Source organism: Hoplias malabaricus, chromosome 7 (genome assembly GCF_029633855.1).
Source record: "Hoplias malabaricus isolate fHopMal1 chromosome 7, fHopMal1.hap1, whole genome shotgun sequence".
NCBI classification, from domain to species: Eukaryota; Metazoa; Chordata; class Actinopteri; order Characiformes; family Erythrinidae; genus Hoplias; species Hoplias malabaricus.
In genome coordinates, this window is record NC_089806.1 from 32,770,675 (window position 1) to 32,792,933 (window position 22,259).

The following is a 22,259-nucleotide window of genomic DNA, read 5'->3' on the forward strand; positions in this document are numbered from 1 at the left end:
TAATTATAGTCAAAACACAGCACGTCTAAACCACAGACGCTGTGTTTTTCTTTGGTATGAGCTGCTCAAGTTGCTTGGTCGGCCTCTGCGTTTAGGTTGCTTCCATGTGGCAGATGGGCAGAATCACATGACTACAACTTGGTAGAATGGTTTTAAAGTGACAGAACAGGCAGTAGGGACATAACAGAATAAAATAAAGACAAGATTATGTCGATTAGAAGTTTTGAACATCGATTTTAATTCATTTTTGATTAACTGCCCAGCCCTAGCTTTCTACAAAATTAAAGTAGATATTGGCGGCTTTGCTAACAACAATCAAATTGTCTCCACCAGTATTATTTGTGTCCTAGTTTCCTTTACATACAGCACCTAAACCATCAGAATCTGTAAGGCTACACACATTCTCTGCACTGAACTGCATATGTAAACCCAGTTTACTTTTATCAGGCCACTTAGATTCTGATGTGACAGGTCTAAGTATCTATTGATTCAAGCAGTACAATATTTCAAATAAAGATATTAACATGTCCGGTAGGTCTCATCAAATAATGTAAACTATTTTTCTATCTATGCCGTTTACTTCAGGAGATACAAATAATGACACCAACCAGAATCAAATGTCCTCAGAAGCTGCCCGTAACCTCAGAAACAGGACATGTAGGACATGTACTTATGGTTATCTTTCCTTATGCTTTTTTGACTAACTTAAAGATAAGCAAAAATCCCCTTGCCCACTAAACCTAAGAAAAATTAAAACCTTACGTTCTAGAACTGTTTATGACAGGCTGCTGACCCTAACTGCCTTCTTTTACAAGAGAGGGCAAATGTGAAGCTTCTGAAGCAGTCTCAGCATGACAATTTGCCAAAGCCATGTGTGTCCCTCTAGGAAGTCAGCATCGCTGTCCCACCCAGATGCTCTGTTTGGTGTGTGAGGTAGCGCCACTGAGGGGGGGCAGGAGCTTTGCTGGGCTTTCTTGAACCACTGCTTGGCTCGCAGGCATGAGCAACTTTGATCTTTAGGGTCTGAACAGGCTGCCATTGTAGTGCCTGCTGAAAAACCTCCAGCAGCCTGTGAGCCCCTAATCCTCAGCAGACTCATTTTCAGCATTTCACCTCAAACTGAAATATTTAAACACAGGCTATGAAACCACAAAAAGTAGGTCAAAATTAAAACTTGAACTTAAAAATAAATAAATGAATAAATAAATAAATGTGAATGAGCCTGATTCAGCAGGGGGAAAAGAAAGGTGACAAGTAGAGACTGCTTGTGGCACATGCTTTACTGCTACAGAAGCCATGCCCTCACACTGAGCAAGGCTGGCAAGCACTGGACAATGCCTTCTCCTCAAGCATTAGCCAAAGTATTTTCAAGTCTTAAAGTTTTCAACAGAACTAGATGTTTGTTGGCAGCTGCAAGCGCCACATGCCATGGACAATTAGCTTAAACCACTCTTCATTGTGAATTCTGTTAGCGATGAAGAATAAACTTCAAAGCTCTCGGGTACTTGGCGGAAGAGAAGCATGCATTTTAAGTTAATAGGAGGCTTAGGTCATTTACATTTGACTCAGAAGTAGCACACATTCTTACTATCAAATTTCAAAGTTATATTAAATACATATCAGGCATACTATTCTGCAGTTTAAAACTATGAGAGTCTGATTTCTATAATTTTATGGCTGTGGAAAACATTTTATAAAATTCATAAGATTTCCTGATAATTTGCTAGCTCTTAGGTCTCTTTGCGTACTCAAATTAAACGGCCACGTACAAACAATAATTGTTTTATTCCCTTTAAACATACTGTTCCACCTTAAAAGTCTTGGAGCTGCAGTTCCCCACAGTTGTAGACTTTCCTTTACATCAGTCTCAATCAAGACACAGGAACAGGGATTCATTCATTCATTCATTATCTGTAAGCGCTTATCCAGTTCAGGGACGCGGTGCATTCAGAATTTTTTTTGAATCATTGGGCGCAAGGCGGGAACCCTGGCCAATCCTTCACAGGGCAACACAGACACACACATTCACTCGCACCTACGGACATTTTTGAGTCCCCAATCCACCTACCTGTGTTTTTGGACTGTGGGAGGAAACCGGTGCACCCAGACCCACGCAGACACGAGGAGAACAGTCACCCGGAGCGGGAATCGAACCCACAACCTCCAGGCCCCTGGAGCTGTGTGACTGTGACACTACCTGCTGCGCCACCGTGCCGCCCCAACAGGAATTCAACTTAACCAAAGTTGGCTGTCAGCTTGGACATCAGAGCCATTCCTAGCTCCATTCCTAAAATTTATATCACTATGTATTTCTTAATTTAATTTAAAATAACATCACCATCAAACAAACATATCTTGGATGAACAATATTCATATTTTTAAACTAACGTTAAAATTGAGTGTAATTAATGTTGAAAGATTGAAAATGTGTTTAAAACATTTTATATTGCAATATATTAGTGCTGGGCGATATGAGCACAAATCAATATCGCAATTAATTGTACATTTTACCACGATTATCATTAATGAGCGATTTTTTTGAATTTCTGACACACAGTTCAGTGATGAGGCTCGTACTGTAAATATGCTCCAGTATTAAATATGGGATATTTCTTCTAATGTTGCTGGGAGCTTGTTCCTCTCTTGTTTTTTTAGCACTGTTTATATTTGATGTGTGATTGTGCTTTGCTCACTGAAACTGTTTTTCTCAGTGTTTACATTTGACTTCTTATTGTTAATTATAGTCAAAACACAGCACATCCAAAACACAGATGGTGTGTTTTTGTTTGGTATGAGCTGCTCGAGTCACTTGGTCTGCCTGCGTTTAGGTTGTTCCATGTGGCATCACATGAAAGCATCACAGAATCACATGGGTATGACTTGGTAGCATGGTTTTAAAGGGACAGTACATGAACACACAGTGGGGACATAACTGAAAAAAATATTGATATAGACAAGATTATATCAATTAGAAGTTCTGAATGTCGATTTCAATTACGTTTCGATTAATTGCCCAGCACTACAATATTGATAATGAATTATTGTCCAGCCCTACATGCACATTTCTTACTAATACTAATAAATTCTTATTCTTTCTAATAATCAAACATGATATAAGTGATGAGTATTTCCTGGAGTTCTTAGCCAGGCAAAGGCTTCTATAGAGACAAAGTGTCCAGAGCTGAACTGCATATCCAGAGTGCTAAAGCCTTGATATATAGCATCATCTTTACACAGTTTATTTTAAAACAGAATTTCTAACGCTGCATTCATGGTCTTAGACTTGGTAGACTTGGTGTGCTTAGAAATTGGTAGCACACATTTCTTTTCAAGGCAAAAATGTTTTCTTGATCCAAAAATGTATTTTAAAAAAATAATAAATAAATTAAAGACAACAATATTAATAATAAGGGGAAAGGGGTATTTAAGACGTTAATGATGTGTTAGTGGTCAACATGATTCCTAATAATATTTTATTGCCAGTTAATGTTGTCACACTGAATTAATCTCTAAAATATCCTTGCAAAGGCAGCTAAGTTTACATTTCTCCAATTCACCTTGCTATGGCAGCACTTCCTTTCCACCCTACTGTTCTATCTCATATTTTCTACATACATACAATCAGCAGAATAATACCAACTCTTCAAACAGCCAAGATTAGCAACAAGTTGAGTAGGAAAAGTCTGTGACTGTCATACATTATAAATGTTAGCTATGGCCCCAAAATAAATGGTGGATCTCCTGGCAGGCAGGAAGCCAGCCAAGGATTTAGCCAAATAAACAAAGTCAGTTTCAGACTATTAGAGTAAGAGCAGAGCATGCTGCCAACAAGCTGGAAACCAGGCAACTCACCGTGGCATTCAAATGCATTTTGTTTTGGTTTGCTGCACTGCCACATTGCCACAACACACTCCTTTTCCTGTAAGGAGCTGGCGGTTAGATAAGGCTATACTGCTTCAGATTTGCTAAAGAAGTGCATTATCTGCAAATCTTGCAACAACGGGCAAATCGCCAAAACCACTGTGCCACTTGAAAGGAACAGAGATTTGAATGCAAGTTGATCCTGGCAGGCTGATATTCTCAAAGAGCATGTACGTCTTCACAGTAGGTTGTAAGGCAACCGTCAAATTTCCTTCTCAACATCAGGAATAAAATATCATTGCAAGATGCTCCTTTTTGTGTTATGGAATAAGACTGCAGTCAGAAGAACTTCTGGTCCAAAATGATTCAACTATTCAGCTATTATACAGAAATATACAAGGAATTCAAGACACTTTAAAGCTGTATTTACATAGATGTTTATGCTTACATCAAAATGTATAAATCACACATTCACTAGGCAAAGAAAAAACAAAATAAATAAATAAATATAAAATTACATGCACTATACCAATTATATAAAAATCACAGTATTTTAAATAGTAGCAACTAGAGCTCGACAGTAATTCAATACCAATATATATCACAATATAAAAATATTTCAATATACATTATTTACAACATTTGTCACTGACTCACTCATTACAGAGCGCTGACATCAGTAAACTTCACTAAATTTTAAATTTAGTTTAAAAATATTACTTTTTTTATTGTTTATACTGATATCGGAAATATATTGCATTGACCGAAATTAAGAATTATATTGTGATATAAATGTTGGCCATATCGTCCAACGCTAGTAGCAACTTATGTACAAGTTAGTGTTCCAAGGGCATCATCAAGAACACTATCAACAACACATGCAGCCTAAGTAGGAGAAATGTGTTATCAAAATTGACTTCTCCAATCGCAAACATCTGCACACCCTGGAACCAAAACAAAATCTTCCTCTGCATAGCTGGTTCCATCTTCCATGGCCCACAATTGCATTTTAAGTTCATAACACTGTCCAGCCACTTTCCACCTCGAACTGGAGTGCACATAGTCATAAACAGACACCTAAACTTGGTGAACTCACTGACCAAAACATGTGCAAACTCCACACACTCTCCCTCCCTCAGCAGAGGCAAAAAAAAAACCTTATAAAGCCATAGGAGGCCTTCGAGCCTTCTTTTTCGAACGCATGCAAGTGCACAGTACCTACAGCTAGACAACCTACTACTACGAGAGAAAGGGGTGAGGGGGTGGGAGGGACTCACTCGGAAAACATGCAGTCGCACACCTGAAATGATGTTGTGGCCTTCGAAGCCAAGCAGCACTGGGTGGGGGGGTGGGGGGGAGAAAAAGAAAAGAGAAAGGAGGAGAAGAAGGGAAAAAAAACCGCAAGGGAGGTCTGTTAGCTCAGGCTAACGAGTACACCACTGAACCCTCCGGCCGCATGAGTTCGGGGCCGGGGTCCTCCATTTCACTGGCTTACGGTGGGCTCCTTCCAAGCTTCTTGCCTGAGCTGCCTTAATCACCTCACACACAGGCAGAAACAGCAACGCATGTCGCTGAGGGAGCGGGATAGACCACCGCATGCCCAGGGAGAGGGGAGGGAGAGCATTGTTTACACACTCCGCTCCGGCACCCACACCGGGGGAAGGAGAGAGAAATCTGGAACATGGCTGGGAAAAGGAGGATAACTCAACGGGGGAAGAGGCCCCTCGTGGAGAAGCTCAGGGCTGAGAAGTAGGAAAAGTGGGGGGGGGGGGGTGAGGAGGTAGCCAGCGAGTTTCATAACAGGCAAGTCCCATGCTCGGCTGCACACACACACCGCTCCCCCTGTGTCCCTCGCAAGAATGGTTCGCTCCGGGAGAAAGCCGCGCAGTCACTGTTGCTGACTACCTCCCATCAGCAATATAGGCCAAGAAAGAAAATGCATACTGCTCCAGAAAACATGAATTCTGCATGGTAACAGAAGCTAGCACCACGTTTATTAATTGATGCTGCAAGAAATATTGCACATTCATTCTCAACTAGGCCACAGCTATTCAAATCACTACAATATAAAAATGCAAAGGTTTTTATGCTCTTCTGTACTACATGTTGCTCAAGCATTGATCTTAAATCCATGCCATCTGTAAGAGCAATCTTTCTCGTTTGTCAACAGAAGAATTCATGCCATTACTCTATTTTACACGGCTCATTTAGCTACGGCCCCGTGGAGTGCCACACCACCCAGGGATTCAGATTACAATCCCGATACCACAGAAGCCTTCAGCTCATCACCATTCGTCTTCATTACTCAACTTAGAGTTGCTTAAACACCCTATATCCTCCAGCTCATGTTTGTGCTCTCTCTCCCTTTGTAAATAAGGCTCCATGGTTGTTCTATAAACCTTAGCCCTATTTGTCCACTCTCTCAGACAGCCCTTTCGTGACACACTGCCAGGAGAAAGCAAATCTAGAGGGACTCAAAACAGCCCTGCCAAACTTAGAACAAACGGGTTTATCATGATCAGAGTTACGTCATCGGAAGCTCAGAATACACTTAGAACATGCAACTGTGTGTTTTACTTTCAATTTCAGATTTCACTTGAATTTTTATTCTCTGAAAGCTTGGGTCTGTCTCCCAAAGCGTGTTCAACTTAGGCAAACCTGTGAAGATTATGTTACAAAGGAGGAATAAGAAACCACACCACAGAAATAGATAGAAACAACATTAAAAATTAATAATGCCACCTTTAAGTTACTAATTACTGGTGTAATAACAGTTATTATTCTTGATCTCAAGGTTTTATTATATTACTAATAAATAACATATCCCTGTCAATGACACCACAATAGACACAAAGAAACTAGTGACCTAAAAAGGATGGAAGGGCTCCTCCTCATCCATTAAAATCTCTTCTTGGTCAAGAGATCAGCCCTGATTGGTTAAAACACTAGGGCTGCACAGATCTATTTTTATTTATTTATTTATTGAGCCAATACAATAAACAATAATTAGCACTTACCAATATTAATAAACAATAATTTGATCTTTTTTGGATTCATTTGTATTTAATTCACATTGGATTAAAGCAAAACAAATTCATTTTATCATATGTTATTATAGGACAAAGCATTTCTACAGTATTTGCACATTTCTGTAGTTTTTAATTGTATCGTTAAGTTTATTAGATCATTTCTACTTTACCAAACATTTACTGATGGTTCTGTATGAATGGTTTGTAGAGAGGCGCTAATTAGTGCAACACCGTGTTTGTTGTGGAGAGGGAGATAATGTATTTGAGTGAATGGTTGTAACCATTTTTCATCCTGTTTCAGTAATAAATTCAGACAATGAATGACTCATTAGCCATCTTCATCTGGATTACATAAGAAGAGCTCCTGCACTGTGGTGGGTTTTTTTTGTTATTTAACCTGCTGTGTCACTGAGTCACTAATATTTTACATTAATTTTTCCCTCAAAACCAACAATAAAACATAAATCTATTGTAACAACAGAGAACTTTAGTCCCAGAGGAAAAAAGGTGCTACGTTTTCAGTTATTATATTCCAGACTGAATAAGTCAGACTGAACATTTTTTTTAATATTCCAATCTACTTGCCCCAGAGAACGTTCAGCATGCAACAAAATTGGTCATAGTGATAGCCCTGTGAGCGATGCACCATCGTTATTTTGGAATTATTCTTTACTTCATACAAGATACAATGAAAAGCTACGTTATCTATAGCTTTAGACTGATTTGAAGGTGCTACGTTTCAAATAACAACAAGATGGAACAGAAGCTCATATGTTGGTGCTCATGACGGGAATTATCTTGCTCTGCATTCTTAAGTAACCTAAACCAAACAGCCAGCCCGTCACTTGCCCTTGTGGACTGCTGCATAGGGGTCCACTGGCTGCCCAAGTGTGCATCTACATAGCGGCCATGTGATTAGGCAGAACTTCCAGCTGGGTGAAATGTCACAGTCTATGTGACAGGACATACCTGCTGGAGAAGCCAAAGAGTAGGGAAGGGGGGGGGGTCGGGATAGTGCCCGCCTTCTTCCCCCCCATGCATATTCTTTGACTAGTTCAAAGTTTACGCCCAAAGCCAGGATGTTTACTCTAGGGAGGAAGCAGTGCTCCTCCAACAGAGGCAGCAGAACTCCATTGCTCCATTGAAACACCATGTGGACATTGCATGGCCTTGCTCAATATTACCACTGGGACAATTGTGAACTGCAAAATAATTGTGTGCGCAAATGGGGACTTGGAATTTCCTGATGCTGAACCATTATCAGCACCATGTGAAATGTTTTGCCAAAAAAAAATAAAAAACAAACAAAAAAAGGCACGGTCATATTTAGCCAACCTAAGCAGAAAAAATGAAAATATATGCTTTGAAATATCAACAGTAGACAAGTTAATTACAAATATGAATATTTAACCATATGAATTTGGCTTTATATATATATATATATATATATATATATATATATATATATATATATATATATATATATATATATATAGACAGACACACACATTTTTCCCCAGTGTCCAATGAAATATGCCTCTCCAAAATAGTGACTTCACAAGAAAATGAAAAACCTTCTCAACTCTCAATGTAATCAATGGAAGAAAATAATTAATAGTAATTAAAGTAATTTTGCAGCATTTCTACTGGTCCATTCATCTTGAACTTGCTGTGTTCAAATGATGTGGTAAGCTAAAAATGGACAAAAATGGGGATACATGTTTTTCTGTGGACAGCGGTGACATATAGCCTCATTTGTGCACACAATGATAATGGAGTAGAAGTATACAGGAACACATCTGTACCCTGTTCCAGAAGTAAAAGATAACCCGGATAGGGTTAAGGCTTAGAAATAGTTTTTAATATTTCCATTAAGACACAACCTGCTGTAGGCTGTGGACTGTAGTGTAGAGCTGCTGTGGGCTCAGCAGATGCAATGAACTCAATTAAAGCTGCCTTAGTACATTAGATTATTAAGCTTCTTCAGTTAATTTTTCCCTTTCCAGTCATCTCCAACCTAGACCATAATTGTGGACAAATCTAAAATATATTTTTTTGTTTCCTGACTCGTGGTAGCTTTTTGTCAATTACTTGAAACTTAAGTTGTACTAGAACATTAGAATAAATTCATACATTGGTTATATATTATTTAACACATTGTTTTTAGATTTTCACTAGTAATTTCATATTGTTTTTAACCAGTATAGCAGTATATCAGCCATTACATTATGACAGCCTCCCCATTTCTACATTCACTCTCTATTCTCTCAGGTCCACTGACCATGCAGGAGCAACAATTAGGCTGTAGTACTCCAGTTGCTTTGCATATTTTGGCCATATGTTTGCCCACTTTCACCCAGTTTTTCAAATGGTCAAGACCCCAAAGGGCCACCACAGGTCAGCACAGCTCTGCTCTTGTACCAGAGCAACACTTACTTAAGGATGATGTATGCTTTTGCATTGACTGGATGCAGCAATTAGGCTGTAGGCTATGCCAGAGCCCAGCACCATTGTTAGCATTTATACTTTGGTGTCTGCGTCATTCTACAATTACACCACCAAAACACTAGGGCTGAATCTAAACGAAAAAAAAATGTTTTAAATCTCCACAATGTAGTGGTCTAGTAGTATTAGTAATATACATTTTTAAAGTGCACTATTTAGGGAGTAGAGCTCTGTTTGGGACAGGGCATAGATTATATGAGATGCCAGGAAAATATCAAATACAAAGGCAGCACGTTTTTCCCACGTGGAACCGCTTCTCATTGCAAGGGTTTTTTTTGTTTTGTTTTGCATGACCTGGTGAAAGGGGCCAAAAAAATATGAAGAGCAACAGGGGGATTTTACTTTGTAATCATAGAAATATAAAGTGCTCCTTTGGACAGTGGAGCTGAGAGAATGCACAGTGGTTTTAGAAATAAGGAGGTGGCCAGAATGTTATGGTTGATCAATTTAATATGTCTCTGAATAAGGGTCTCTCTCTCTCTCTCTCACTGCTGATAGCACATATGTCCATATTGGGTACATTTCCAGGGACTAGTTCATGCTCATATATGTGTGATTTTGTATATTATGCAAATTAGCTCAAAACCTAAGTGATCAAGTGATGTTGATTTTTGTACAACTCATGACTCCTCTGCACAACAACTTTTTCCGGAGAAAAAGAATAATAAGAAAAAGAAGAAAAATCCTAACAAAAGCAATAGGGTTCTACGCACTGCGTGCTTGAACCCTAATAATAATCATGAGACATATTAGATAAAAATATTATGCAGTAGTGTATAATGCACAATATCTCTAGCAGGCGAAGGCATTTTAGGACACTAGAAGGAAACAAAGTCCAACAATAATAGTATGCCAAACACTGCACCTTGGAACACAATGGCATATGCTCCTATACATGCTCCTATGTAGTGAGTAATAAATGAACCTGAGAGGCATAGGAGCAAGAGGGAAAGTGAGTTAGAAGGGATTCAGAAGCTGATGGACTAGAATGGAGCTTAGAGCAGGTGGCAGAGCTGCTTCACACTGTTTCATTAGCACATCAGCCCTAGGAGGAAACCCAGACCCACTGGCTGAACCATCATATGGGCGAAACTAATTGGCTTTCTTTTCAATTGGATTGAGAGCCCATTAGAGCTCTGATTAATTCATGGAGGCAACCTTCCACAATGTATGTGAGGGGGGACTGCCAGTTCAGGTGGTTTCCTAGCGACTCATTCAATTCTCTGTTGTATTAAGTGGAGATCAAAAAGAATATACAAGTAACCAGATTCTAGAAATGCATTATCTAAATATTGTGAGCATGTTTACTCTGAAAAGTCCCATTTTAGCTTACTGAATACTTACTACTGAACATTCCAAGTCAGTCCGTTATTCTTTTTTTTTCCATATTGTTTTGTTGTGTAATTGTTTTTCTATTGAGATGTGCTATCATTTTGAGCTCCAAGTGAGGTTTTTCCTCCCCCCCCGATATGATATGGGAAAAGAGCCCCAATTTCTGTTTTTAGAGTAGTAGATAAATAACATTTATTTGAATTAATTTCCTTGAACCAACCTCTTTGTGTCAATGTCAATGCCTCCTACACAAACAGACTACTGGTCATTGTGCCTTAGACAATTTTCGGAACCTCGAACAGCGGTTACAGCATGATCTCCACAGTAAAAATATATTTGCATTCCTGCAAACACATCTGACTTGCATTTACTGAAAACAAGTAGAAATCAGTTATCACAACAACTCCCACTGGAGCCGCAATAGTTTGTTTGAAATTGTAGTGTGTTAAAAGTAATCGCTTCATGCTCTCAAAATTAACATGCTCATGTAATTCAATCATATATTCATCACTCTGCTGAATCCTTCTGGAATTTGAAAACTGGCATTTCAACAACCAATGTCACAGATTTAAATTTTAGTTACAGACAAAGCAAATCATACCCAAGAAACAATTTTACACTACTACTCTCCGTTGAATTCTAAATTAAATAAAATTGATTTAAGGCCATTGAATCATCTCTCTCCACATTTCCTTATAATGCAAAAGCTGAAGATGATATTAAGATAAAAGCAAGGTTACAGCTGCCAAGAAAAACCCCTTGCTATGTTTTAAACTGCTGTTAGATATTTCACGGTAAAGCAACTGAGGAGCTCCATGCATGAAAAGTGCTCTATATATAAACTTATTATTATTTAAAGTGCCCACATCCATTTTTCATGCATTTTTTCTCTGAGGTCCACATGCAATGTTTACATGCTACATCAGACTCTTATTTAAAAAAGTAGGGTAACTAACAATATATATAACCTTTAAAAATATACGTGCAGTGTATTTTGTGTTGTGTATGTTGTTCCTTACCACAGTTTATGTTTAAACTGAAACCAGTCACATGTATTGTGTAGTTCATCATTAAACAGCCATAAGAATCCCACAAATATATTTGACCTTAGTTCATTGTAGTAAGTTTAGAACTCCACAGCTTTAGCAGCAGCAAACCATATACACCTCACTGCAGCCTGGGCTTTTGGCCTGATGCAGAAGAATGTTAAAGGTCAATTGCTATGATACCCGAAACATGTCAATGCATAAAAGGCTTGGATGTCAGAGACATTTCCAGCTAGGGCTGGACGATATGGCCAAAATTTATATCACAATATTCATTCATTCATTTATTCATTATCTGTAATGCTTATCCAGTTCAGGATCATGGTGGATCCAGAACCTACCTGGAAGCATTGAGCACAAAGTGGGAATACACCTACGGACACTTTTGAGTCGTCAATCCACCTACCAACTTGTGTTTTTGGACTGTGGGAGGAAACCGGAGCAGCCGGAGGAAACCCGAGCAGCCGGAGGAAACCCACGCGGACACGGGGAGAACACACCAAACAGGCAGTAACCGGAGGGGGACTTGAACCCACAACCTCCAGGTCCCTGGAGCTGTGTGACTGCGACACTACCTGCAGCACCACCGTACCGGGCATATCACAATATATTTCTTAATTTTGATTGATACGATATAATTCCGATATTGATACAAACAGTATAATATCCACTGAAAAACTTCCAAGGGCAAACAAGAAATATGACACTTCCATCAAACATGAACCTTTTGGCTTTGTCTATATTAATATTTTTAAACTAAATAATAAATTGAGTGCACCAAACTGACAATAGTGCCCTGTAACAAACACCAGTCAGTATATAGTGAAATACTGAAAATATGTTTAAAGATCATGTCATTGTTAGTGAAATCATTTTATATTGTAGCTGATCTTTTCCATTATTCAATGAGCTCATACAAGAAAATAAAACAAATCTGAATCAAAGCTTGTCATACAGAGTGATATTGTTAGCTTACTTGATCTAGGGCTCCAAGAAGGTGCGCATGGAGGGGAGCACCGTGGATATGGTCCACTGCACTGGGGTTGTGTGATGGTAACTGGCAAGTAGAGTTGCAAAGCAGAGGGGGCTATGTCGCCATACCCTCTCTGTCATGCAGCACCATCCCACTGGGGGAGGCAGGAAACAGCTGGACACTGCACACAACAAACAAACAAAAAATAAATAAAATTTAAAAAAGACCTTCACACCATGACATTCTGTGAAATGGCAAAAGATAAGAGTGTAGCACTAAATGTCATCTGGTAATCTTTTTTGCAATACTGATAAGGCTGGAATATGTAAACGATTTATTACTCTACACTATGTACTTGTTTTTGACTATGCACGGTTTCCAACGGGTGCTTTTAAAAGTAAAACATGGCGGCGGTAGTGCCATGCTAATGAATTCTCAGCAGGGGGCGCTTCTAAGATAAAACTGGGGAAAGGGGTGGAGCACAATCGAAAGATGACAGGAAACCAACCCATTTTTCAGCAAGATAACAATCTTGAGAACAGTTCAATAACCAGTCTTCAGAACAAGTGATCTGATCAAAGCTGAGATATGAAGTGCACTGAGGATCTGTGGCATGTGATTCAAACATCTTTACACGACTGAACAAATGGCATGTAGTATTAGCGAATCTGTGACCAAGACAAATATGAAAAACATATAAATATTTATTATATTTCATTTGTTTCCTTTCAGGCTTGAAATATTCAGCATCTGGTTTTGAAAGAATGTTAAGACAATGCAAGAAAATAGATGATTTGCTCTGTCATTTCACAAATATCGTAGTCATATGTAATCTGTGATAATTTGCAAAGCACTGTTCCCATCAAGGAAACAACAAAAAGGACTGACACTTCCTGCTAAACATGTTTAGGCTCTGTTCCATCAAATATTCAGATCTTTTTTTCATAAGTTAGGCAATATACTTTATTTTAGGTGAGGAAATATGCTAGAGAGTTAAGTAAAACCAGGCATGAGAATTACCTTAATAGGTGCTAGCACCCACACATTTTTTTTACTACATTCACTCTGAAAGAAAAAAAATAAACAGGATAATTTCCAATCTGGAAGCACTTTTCACAGGCCAGACCTATACAGATGGATACATTTAGATGGCATAATGAAGTGTCAAGATACTGGGCTTTCAGCCAATTTGTAGCACTGTAGTTATCAAACAAAATTTTTATTTAAATTTTTATTCAACGCTGTAACTTTAAGACACAAACAGCCATAAACTGTTCACAAGCCTGTTTCTCTGTAATTGTCTCCAGTTAAGCAAGATTGTTGGGATGGTTCACCGATCATAATCATATCACAAAAACTTTTTTTAAAAACATCACGTACATTCACTTTTTAAGCTTGTTATTCATTCAGAAGGCTAAGAAATAGATTTCTGGTCCCAGCAGTGTGACAGTTCTGTTAATGTTCTTATTCCAACCTCTTAAATAGGGACGTAACAACATTTTCTCCTTGTGTGATTTTCACAGAATATGCTTCAGACTTGCATGATGGTAAATTGTTATGATAAGTCTGGAACCTTTTAAGGTCATGTGCATGACACTCACCTTTTGTAGATTAGTAAGAATTAATTAATTAACCAAACAATCAAGCAAATTCATTAATTATATATTGTAGTATACAGACAAGCATTTAGAAGACTGCTGATAAAAATAATTGGCAAAAGTATACAATAAGTACAGCAGGTTCTTTAAAAGAGAATGAGACAAGGCATTCTTTCTCCCACTCTTACAAATCAGTCATTTTTACAGTAATACACATTCCCTAATGAACATGACATTTGAGGAACTGATGACCATACAATCTGAAAGAAAGGAGGCCACACCCTTCACAATTACTTGAGTAAATATCCTAGAGGTGTCTAATTCATTAAAAATGAGAACTTAACAACTCCTTACAGGCCTCACAACCTAAGATAACATCACAGGTAACTCACAGGACGTAGAGGAAGTAACTGGTGTGAACAAAGCCAAATGAGCGGCAGTTATATTCACAGATAAGAAACAACTAAACCTAGTGTACAGTAAATCTGTTTTTATTTGTGCTTTATTGATGTGTGTTTTTCTATTTTCTTTAATGGAATTCCAAAAGAGAAATTCAAAATAAAGCCAATTTAGAAGATCCACAGGTCAAAGGGGAAAAAAATTGTGGAAATGGAGAACAGCTCTGATTATTTCCCTGAGAGGGCTGCTTTGTTTGTTTTTCTTAGTGGCATTCTGGTGTAACCAAGTACGGTCAGTGTAACAGAACAAAGGTCCCAAACAAAGGGTTTAGCCCGGGTGCTTAAAAAAATAAATATATAAATAAATAATAGTCTTTCCGTAGGGTTATTCTACACAATCAGTCATGAAGAGTTTTTAATATTTCTCTAGCATAAAGATGTGCATATGTATTATTGCATTAACTTAAAATCTATCAACTAAATTAATCCATCAACAAATATATTTATCAAAACAGAATATGCACGCATTCTCATGTTTTCATTTTCCTGACTAGTCCATTTCAACAGACATTAAACACATGTGAAAGATATCGTCCTCTGTTACTAACCTCAATTAAAAATGTTTCTTCAGTGACAACACAAATAGCAAAATAAATCAACCTCATACAGTAACTTGTATGAAAATACACTACTCCAATCTTTTAAAAAAAATAATGAAAAACCTCAAGATAAGCTGGAGCCCCAATGCTAAAAATGGTCAGTAATCGAAACCCCTTCTTCATACCTTCATCCTCCTTAATCTCTTTCCACATTAAGAATCACAACCGCTCAACTTAACCAAGTTAACCGCAAGAGTGCTACGTATAGTATATATGAATAGCTGGAAAAAACTGATCTTGCTACAGCATCCTGAACCACAGCATTCCTACTTCTGAACTTTGGCGTGAGACTTTCAGTCTCACCTCTTCAGATCTGTAAATACACGTCCTGAAGCAGAGGGAGCAGGCAGGAGATGCTACATTTGTAAAATCTCTTGCATCTTCTCTATGCCACCATGAGAAGGGAGTACACGGCAAGTAAAAGTCTTTAAGATCCACAACAGTGTGTAAACAAGCTCCATGTTCCTCGTCAATTCCTGCATGGTCCCACCACAAAAGAAACAACACGCTGAGCCCTGGGTCTGCCTCTCGGTTTTTGCTCCAGGAGAGCATCCAATGGTTGACTCGAGCAGACTAACTTTCCTTTTCCTTTTCCTCTCGCTCTCTCTCTCTCTTTCATTTGCTAGTTCTCTCCCTCTTACGCTCTCTACCCCCACACATTCTCACAGTCTGCTGCACAAGCTCTTTTTTTTTCCAGAGATGAGAATGTAGGTCAGCTTCTCTGACGACTAGGGAGGCACAGCTGAGCGCCCCTCTCCAGGCTGCGGCAGTGAGCTGCTCACACCGCCACTGAGGGGAAATGAGCCACAGTGCTGCCGAATGGCACCATATCAGTGTCACTGTGCACAGTTGCTGTGATTAGACCTTGGCTACACATGTATCCTTATGTGCCTTTGGCTTTGAAACTAACGTATGAATTGGAGCTTCATGAAAGTAGCTCATTTAGGTCATCTCAAAATGCCTACATGCATTCAACCTGAAAGTAAACGCAGAAGTAAGAGGAATTTTCTGCTAAAAAGAATGGCAGTAAGTGCAGAGTCTTAAACAGTGAGGAGAAGCAGAAAAAATAGCTATTTTCCAAAGTGGTCAAACCTAATCATAGCTTTAATGTAAATATATGTGGAACAGCAGCTGCTTCCATTTGTTCACTTTCGGTTCAAACCTGTCAAACAAAGAATTTTTGTGTATATGCCTTTCTATATTGTTACATAATACAGATGTTTGGGCGCGCTCTATTATGTAATCCGGACATAATGCACTTAGTTAAGATTAATACTATCCAGGCCAGCAAACACACATTAGTCTGCCATGGTATTTTATTTCAGAATTGGCATAATCTTTTTAGCATTTTGTTTCTTTTTCCTTGATTGCACTTAATCTCCTGAATCTAGTTTTTAATAAAATATTACTTGAAAAATATTGTACGTCTCCACCTGTAATATTGCACATTAAACACATGCTATGGCTTTAGTTAGCGCCTTAGGTTTCTCAAGAATGCACTGTCACGGGTGAAACAGAGATCCGAGTTGACGATATTCTACCTGCCAGTAAGCTTTTCTGCTCATTTCTAACCATACATTTTCATACTGCTGAAGAATGGCTTGAATATTGAGTGTATTGTATTATTCTGTACACCCCCCAACCACCCACCACTAAAGAATTACTGCATAGGGTACACATTTATACACATTTTTATGAGGTGAACATTTTCATACATTCTCAGTCATTTACCTATTAAACATATTAAGAAAAAGGCTGCCTTGAGATTTTTATTTTTAGTTAACACTTGATTTTATATCCTAGAGTGTCATTTTTAATAATAATTGCAAAAGAGTGAACTGCTCATTAGTGTCCCAAGCACTTTTGGACAGGACAGCAGGCCACTTTAACCACTAACGGTCTGTTTATGACTCTCGTCACACTCACGATAATGAACAGTAATTGATAGTCGACACTAAACTGTCAGACCTACGTCTTAAAAACCTAACATTTTCAGTTTCCCATATGCGAATTCTTCAGCAAACCAGGAAGCCAAATATTAGCGTTTTAAAGAGTACTGGGACAGGGTGAGCTTGAGATGTCCTGAAACCCATGACTGTAACGATTGTGCGCATTGTACCTTATGAATGCAAATTGTCAGAGCTGCCCAGGGTGCTGATTGGATAATGGAAATTAATATGAGATACTTTTGTTCAGCACAGCAGGCCTACATGGCTTATGCAATAACACATAACCTATCATGTTCAGTTAGCATATCCAACAAAGGCAAGTTTAGACATTCAGTTCTTTACTGGTTGTGCATCCCTCTTCTAACATTCGGTATTTAATCCATCAGTACAAGTTACCAAGAAGCCAATTAACTAAATATATAATCAGCCAACATTATAAATATTGATTATAAAAGATAAAATGCAATATATATATAAAAAAAAGCACTGAAAACACAAAAAAGCAAAAAGCATTTTTACATAAATCACTGTTCTCGGATAACAAAAAGGCATTAAAGAAGGCATCAGCAAAATCTTCCATATATGTTATGGATATTGTTATAACAAAAAAATGCTATTATGTAAATGCTCATGTTTACAACGATATAATATAAATTACTTATGAAGCATCAGGAAACAGTCAATAAATACAATGTGACCACTGACAATGCATTTTTCACCTCCTGAAAGGTTTACACAAATAACAGTAAATAAAGTGAAGAATTTTTTTCATTTTTCATTAATAAGGCATGGGTTTGCCAAGTACAGGATGTTATAAATATTCAGCAATATTAGCATCTTTATTTAGGAATACAACAGCTGTGTAAATGTATATTTACCAATATTAGACATCTTGAAAAAATGAAAACAAAAACCCACACACTGAAGGACATTTTGATCAATCCAGTATTACACATCCAACAGTTTTTTGGGGTTGTTTTAAAAAGTACATTTTTTTTTATCTTTCATTTATAGGCTGGATTCAAGGATTAAGATTATGTTTTGGATTGAACGTAAGAGTTCAGGATATGTTTATGCTAAGAATACAAGTATGTTTTCGGTCTACATTATAACTTTAGTGTTATGGATTCATTTTCAAATAATACTGAATTGTCAGAAAATTTCTAATTTATTAAACTTACCTGTTGACACTTGGATAATCAAGAGCAGTTGGATTTGGTTTATGATTAGTTTTATATTTTTATGATTTGATAGTTAGGTTTATATTTTGCACTGGATTTAAGATTAGGCTTAGGCTTGATTGCATTCATTTGTATTTAAGAAAATGCCTTAACTGCAATTTGATCAAAGGAGGGTAAGTCAGCAGGGGACTCTCAAAAGACTTATCAGTTTGTGTTTTGGTGCATGTGTCTGATCTCTATCTATAAAGGTAGTTAATGTTCAAATGTTAAGATAACATGCAAGTTAACATGACTTCTGCAGAAAAAGAGAGGCATGACTGCTTAGTCGGCACCAGCAACAAATTCAAAGCTGGAACAACAAAGCCCCTTGATAATTCATCAGTTTGAGAGCACAGAAACAGCAACAACACCAATTTAGCAAAAGCAAAGGCCAGCATATGGCTCTAGGAACATGCGGCATGTTTCACTCTACTAGCCATATAGCATTCCCCAACACCTCCATGTGCTCTCAACACTTGGCTCTGCCATACAACCACTTCACATGCATACAGCCTTAATCTAAGCATACATCTGCACTGCTAACCACTGCTTTTACTGGGTATGACCTTGGGCAGGCAGCCAATCAAATTTGTCAGCAGTCCATTACAAACGTGCTGCCTGCACCCTATTTGAACTGGTTTCAATACTATGCCGTTAGTAGCGCCACATGTCAAACAGCACCTCATAACAGAGCACCTTGTATTTTCTCTCATCGTTCTAGAAAGTTCACATTAAGGCCAAGTTCAAGTGAATGTACTCTATGCAATAATGTCGAGTTACAGTAGGTCAGACCACAAATTTAAAAGGCAAACAGAAGGTCCTTAAGAAGTTTTAACCCTTTCAGCCCTAGACAAACTACTATTATTAAATTTAATCCTTGTTAATCCAACTAAACATGAATAAATTAAAATCCATTTAAAACTGATTTGAAAATAATTGATGCAGTAATCTCATATATATTCCGAAAATTATAAAATTGTAATTATACACAGGACAAGATGCAAAACATCCTATGCCAGCCCATTATATATCTATCATTGCAGTCCAAAGAAAAACATTTTTGTTGATTTTTAGTTTGAACACTGCAGCTGCCCAGCACACTATGTGAAAATTTCACAATGAATGCACAAACAGAAATGCTTCAGAAGAACTTGGAATGAAATCTTTTTACATGGACTTCCTTTGAAAGTTACAATTATGGAGCTACATGTTTTTCTCAAGACCACAGTTATTGTTTTTTTTTTTTATAAACCAACATCCTCGATGATTCCTAACTTCCAAAGAGCTATTCATTAAAAAGCAAAAAAACATTACAACTGTCTTAATATCGCCAATATGCCAGTTTCTTTCATTGAGCCACTTCACACAGCCCTGTATTTATTCTTGAATTATGGTAACGCTGGACATATTGAGCCAAGTGCTCAAAGGCATAAATAAACAGTGAGAGTAAATTCTTCTCAGTTGACACACACTTTTTTGAATCAAAAAGGTTTTGAATGTCATTGACGCAAAGCCTTCTAGGTCAGTCTGTGAAATAAGTGAGGTGACATTCTGGCTTGACTGGTACTGTTTGTTAACCCATGCATAAAAATTAATTAAGGGTCCAATTTCTACTCTATGTCTATTCTTTCGTTATTTTTAGAGTAACATTTGCCTAGACATCTGAATTAGTGGTAATTCATTTTTCAGTTGTTCCAAGCCTGTTTTTTAACCACAGAATTAAACAGGCAGGGTTTTGTGACTAAACAAATCATTGCGTCCAGAAACTTCACTGTGAGTGGACGGAGCTAAACTGCTGGTGAAGAGGTGAATTGAACCTAAGCATGTTTGTTTTAAAGTCATTTTTTCCATATGTGAACTGCACGGCCTGTGGATGAATGTTATGTCTTGAAATATCAATATTTACGAATTGCATCAGCCTCTTACTTCAAAAAACAAGGGGGGAAACTCGAGTTTCCAAGACACGATGTCAGCTAACTGGGTTACGTGCAAACTGACAACAAACACACTCACGAGCGCTGACCACAAATATCCAGTCACTCCACACGAGAAAGATGCGCTTCTCACATTATGTAACATTACGTAACGTGCACGTTCGCACATTAACAGGTAGAGAGGTAACCTGCAGTGGTCAGACGAGTGTTTTTAGAGTATTTGGCCGCTGTAGCCGCAGTGTTAGCTCTGTGAAGTGTGGAGCGAAGCTTCTTCTACTGCTGCATGAGACCATTCCCCTCCTCTGCTGCTAAGGGAGCGGGTCTGTCCTGCAATGTGTTACCTGTTCACGGGGCTCTCCTCCCCGGCCGAGGAGTCCTGAACCTTCCACACGGCTGTGTTACACACCGAGGGTGGGCAGATGGAGCGATTAGGCGTGCATGCAGTTAGATGCAAATGTTCTGACAAGAGAGATAAGAGAGATAGTCCACCAGTTTACGCTCGCTTTTGAGAATGCCTATTTGCGAAAGCGCCGTCGCCTCCACGCTATTTCCACCGCGAACCCAAAGCCTTGAAGTTAAGGTTAGTTCAGGTCCTCTGTGCTCAACAACTTCGCCCGAAGCAGCCAACACGGCCGTGTCCGTTAAGTCTTCCAGCTGAAGGCTGAGCTAACGAGGTTAGCCGCTAATTCCGAGAGCAGCAGCTATTTTAAATCCACGACGACGCCGTGTGCGCTCACTCGCGCTACAGACCTCCCCCGAAACTGAACGAAACCCCGGAGATTTGCACGGTTTGTGAACGGGCGCTTTATTGTGTCCGTTAACTGAGTTCTTCCAGAGCTGTCGACTCGTTATTTGTGTCTTTAATTCTCGCGTTGGTCTCTCCCCACCGCCATTTTCAATCTCAAGCTACACAAACAAACAGGAGCCGTGCACGTCACGCCGAAGCTGTGCGGACCTCGCTGATCTCTATCTCATCCGCGTCATAGACTGGCGCTATGCGGATATTCTGGAAATCTGACCAAATCCATAGAACCGCGCTGAGAATGCGCCGCGCGTTCTCGAGGTCCAAAGCGCGCACCCGCGTCAGGGTCCCGCTCGGGCATTAAAGGGAACACTTTCACTGTTATAGAAGACGTATTTTAATATCTGTTAATCGAATTTGGCCTAAAATGACAACCGTATTGTAATATAGTGCGCTGTGTGGGTTATTATGTGTTGAATATTCCCAAATAGTTAACTCTGCATCCAATATGAAGATATTTACAAGTGGTTGACCCACAAATTGACGTTTGTCTGTCTTGTCATCGATTTTTGGCCGCACCAGCCCCAATTGTATACGACAGGTTTAGGTACCTGTACTCTCTGAAAGAGAGTAATGAAGAATGTGAAACTCACAACACCTTAATTTAGCCTTTGTGCCCTGTCACACCTGTCAGTTGTGAAGAACTGATAATAGTGATGAATCTGATGTCTGGGTATGAATCTAATGATTGTGGATGAATTTGATAACTTTATGAATCCAGTGACTGTGGATGAATCTGAGGAATGTGGATGAAACTGGTGACTAAATTGTACTGTCTTTTTTCCTCCTTTTAATTTTAATCAAAATACCTTACATATTGCAGTTGTTCCCAACATAAGCACGTTACCAACGTAAAAGTCTTTACTTTGGATGTCTTTGGCTGTTCATTCTTTCCTTAAAAACTGACACAGGTAAGGACAGAAACAGTCCACTCATTTCACACAACAGTTTTT

General features: G+C 38.6%; 1 protein-coding gene across 5 annotated transcripts in view; it reads right to left on the reverse strand.

Moving 5' to 3' along the window:
• Positions 1-21,562, reverse strand: part of ncoa1 (nuclear receptor coactivator 1) — a 63,594-nt gene extending 42,032 nt beyond the window's left edge. For all 5 annotated transcript variants that reach the window (XM_066677696.1, XM_066677693.1, XM_066677694.1 and 2 more), the window contains exons 1-2: positions 20,846-21,562; positions 12,750-12,927 (exon numbers count right to left, since the gene is read on the reverse strand). The gene's annotated coding sequence lies outside the window, so the exon portion shown is untranslated. The remainder of the gene's footprint in view (positions 1-12,749; positions 12,928-20,845) is intronic.
• Positions 21,563-22,259: the final 697 nt, after the last annotated feature.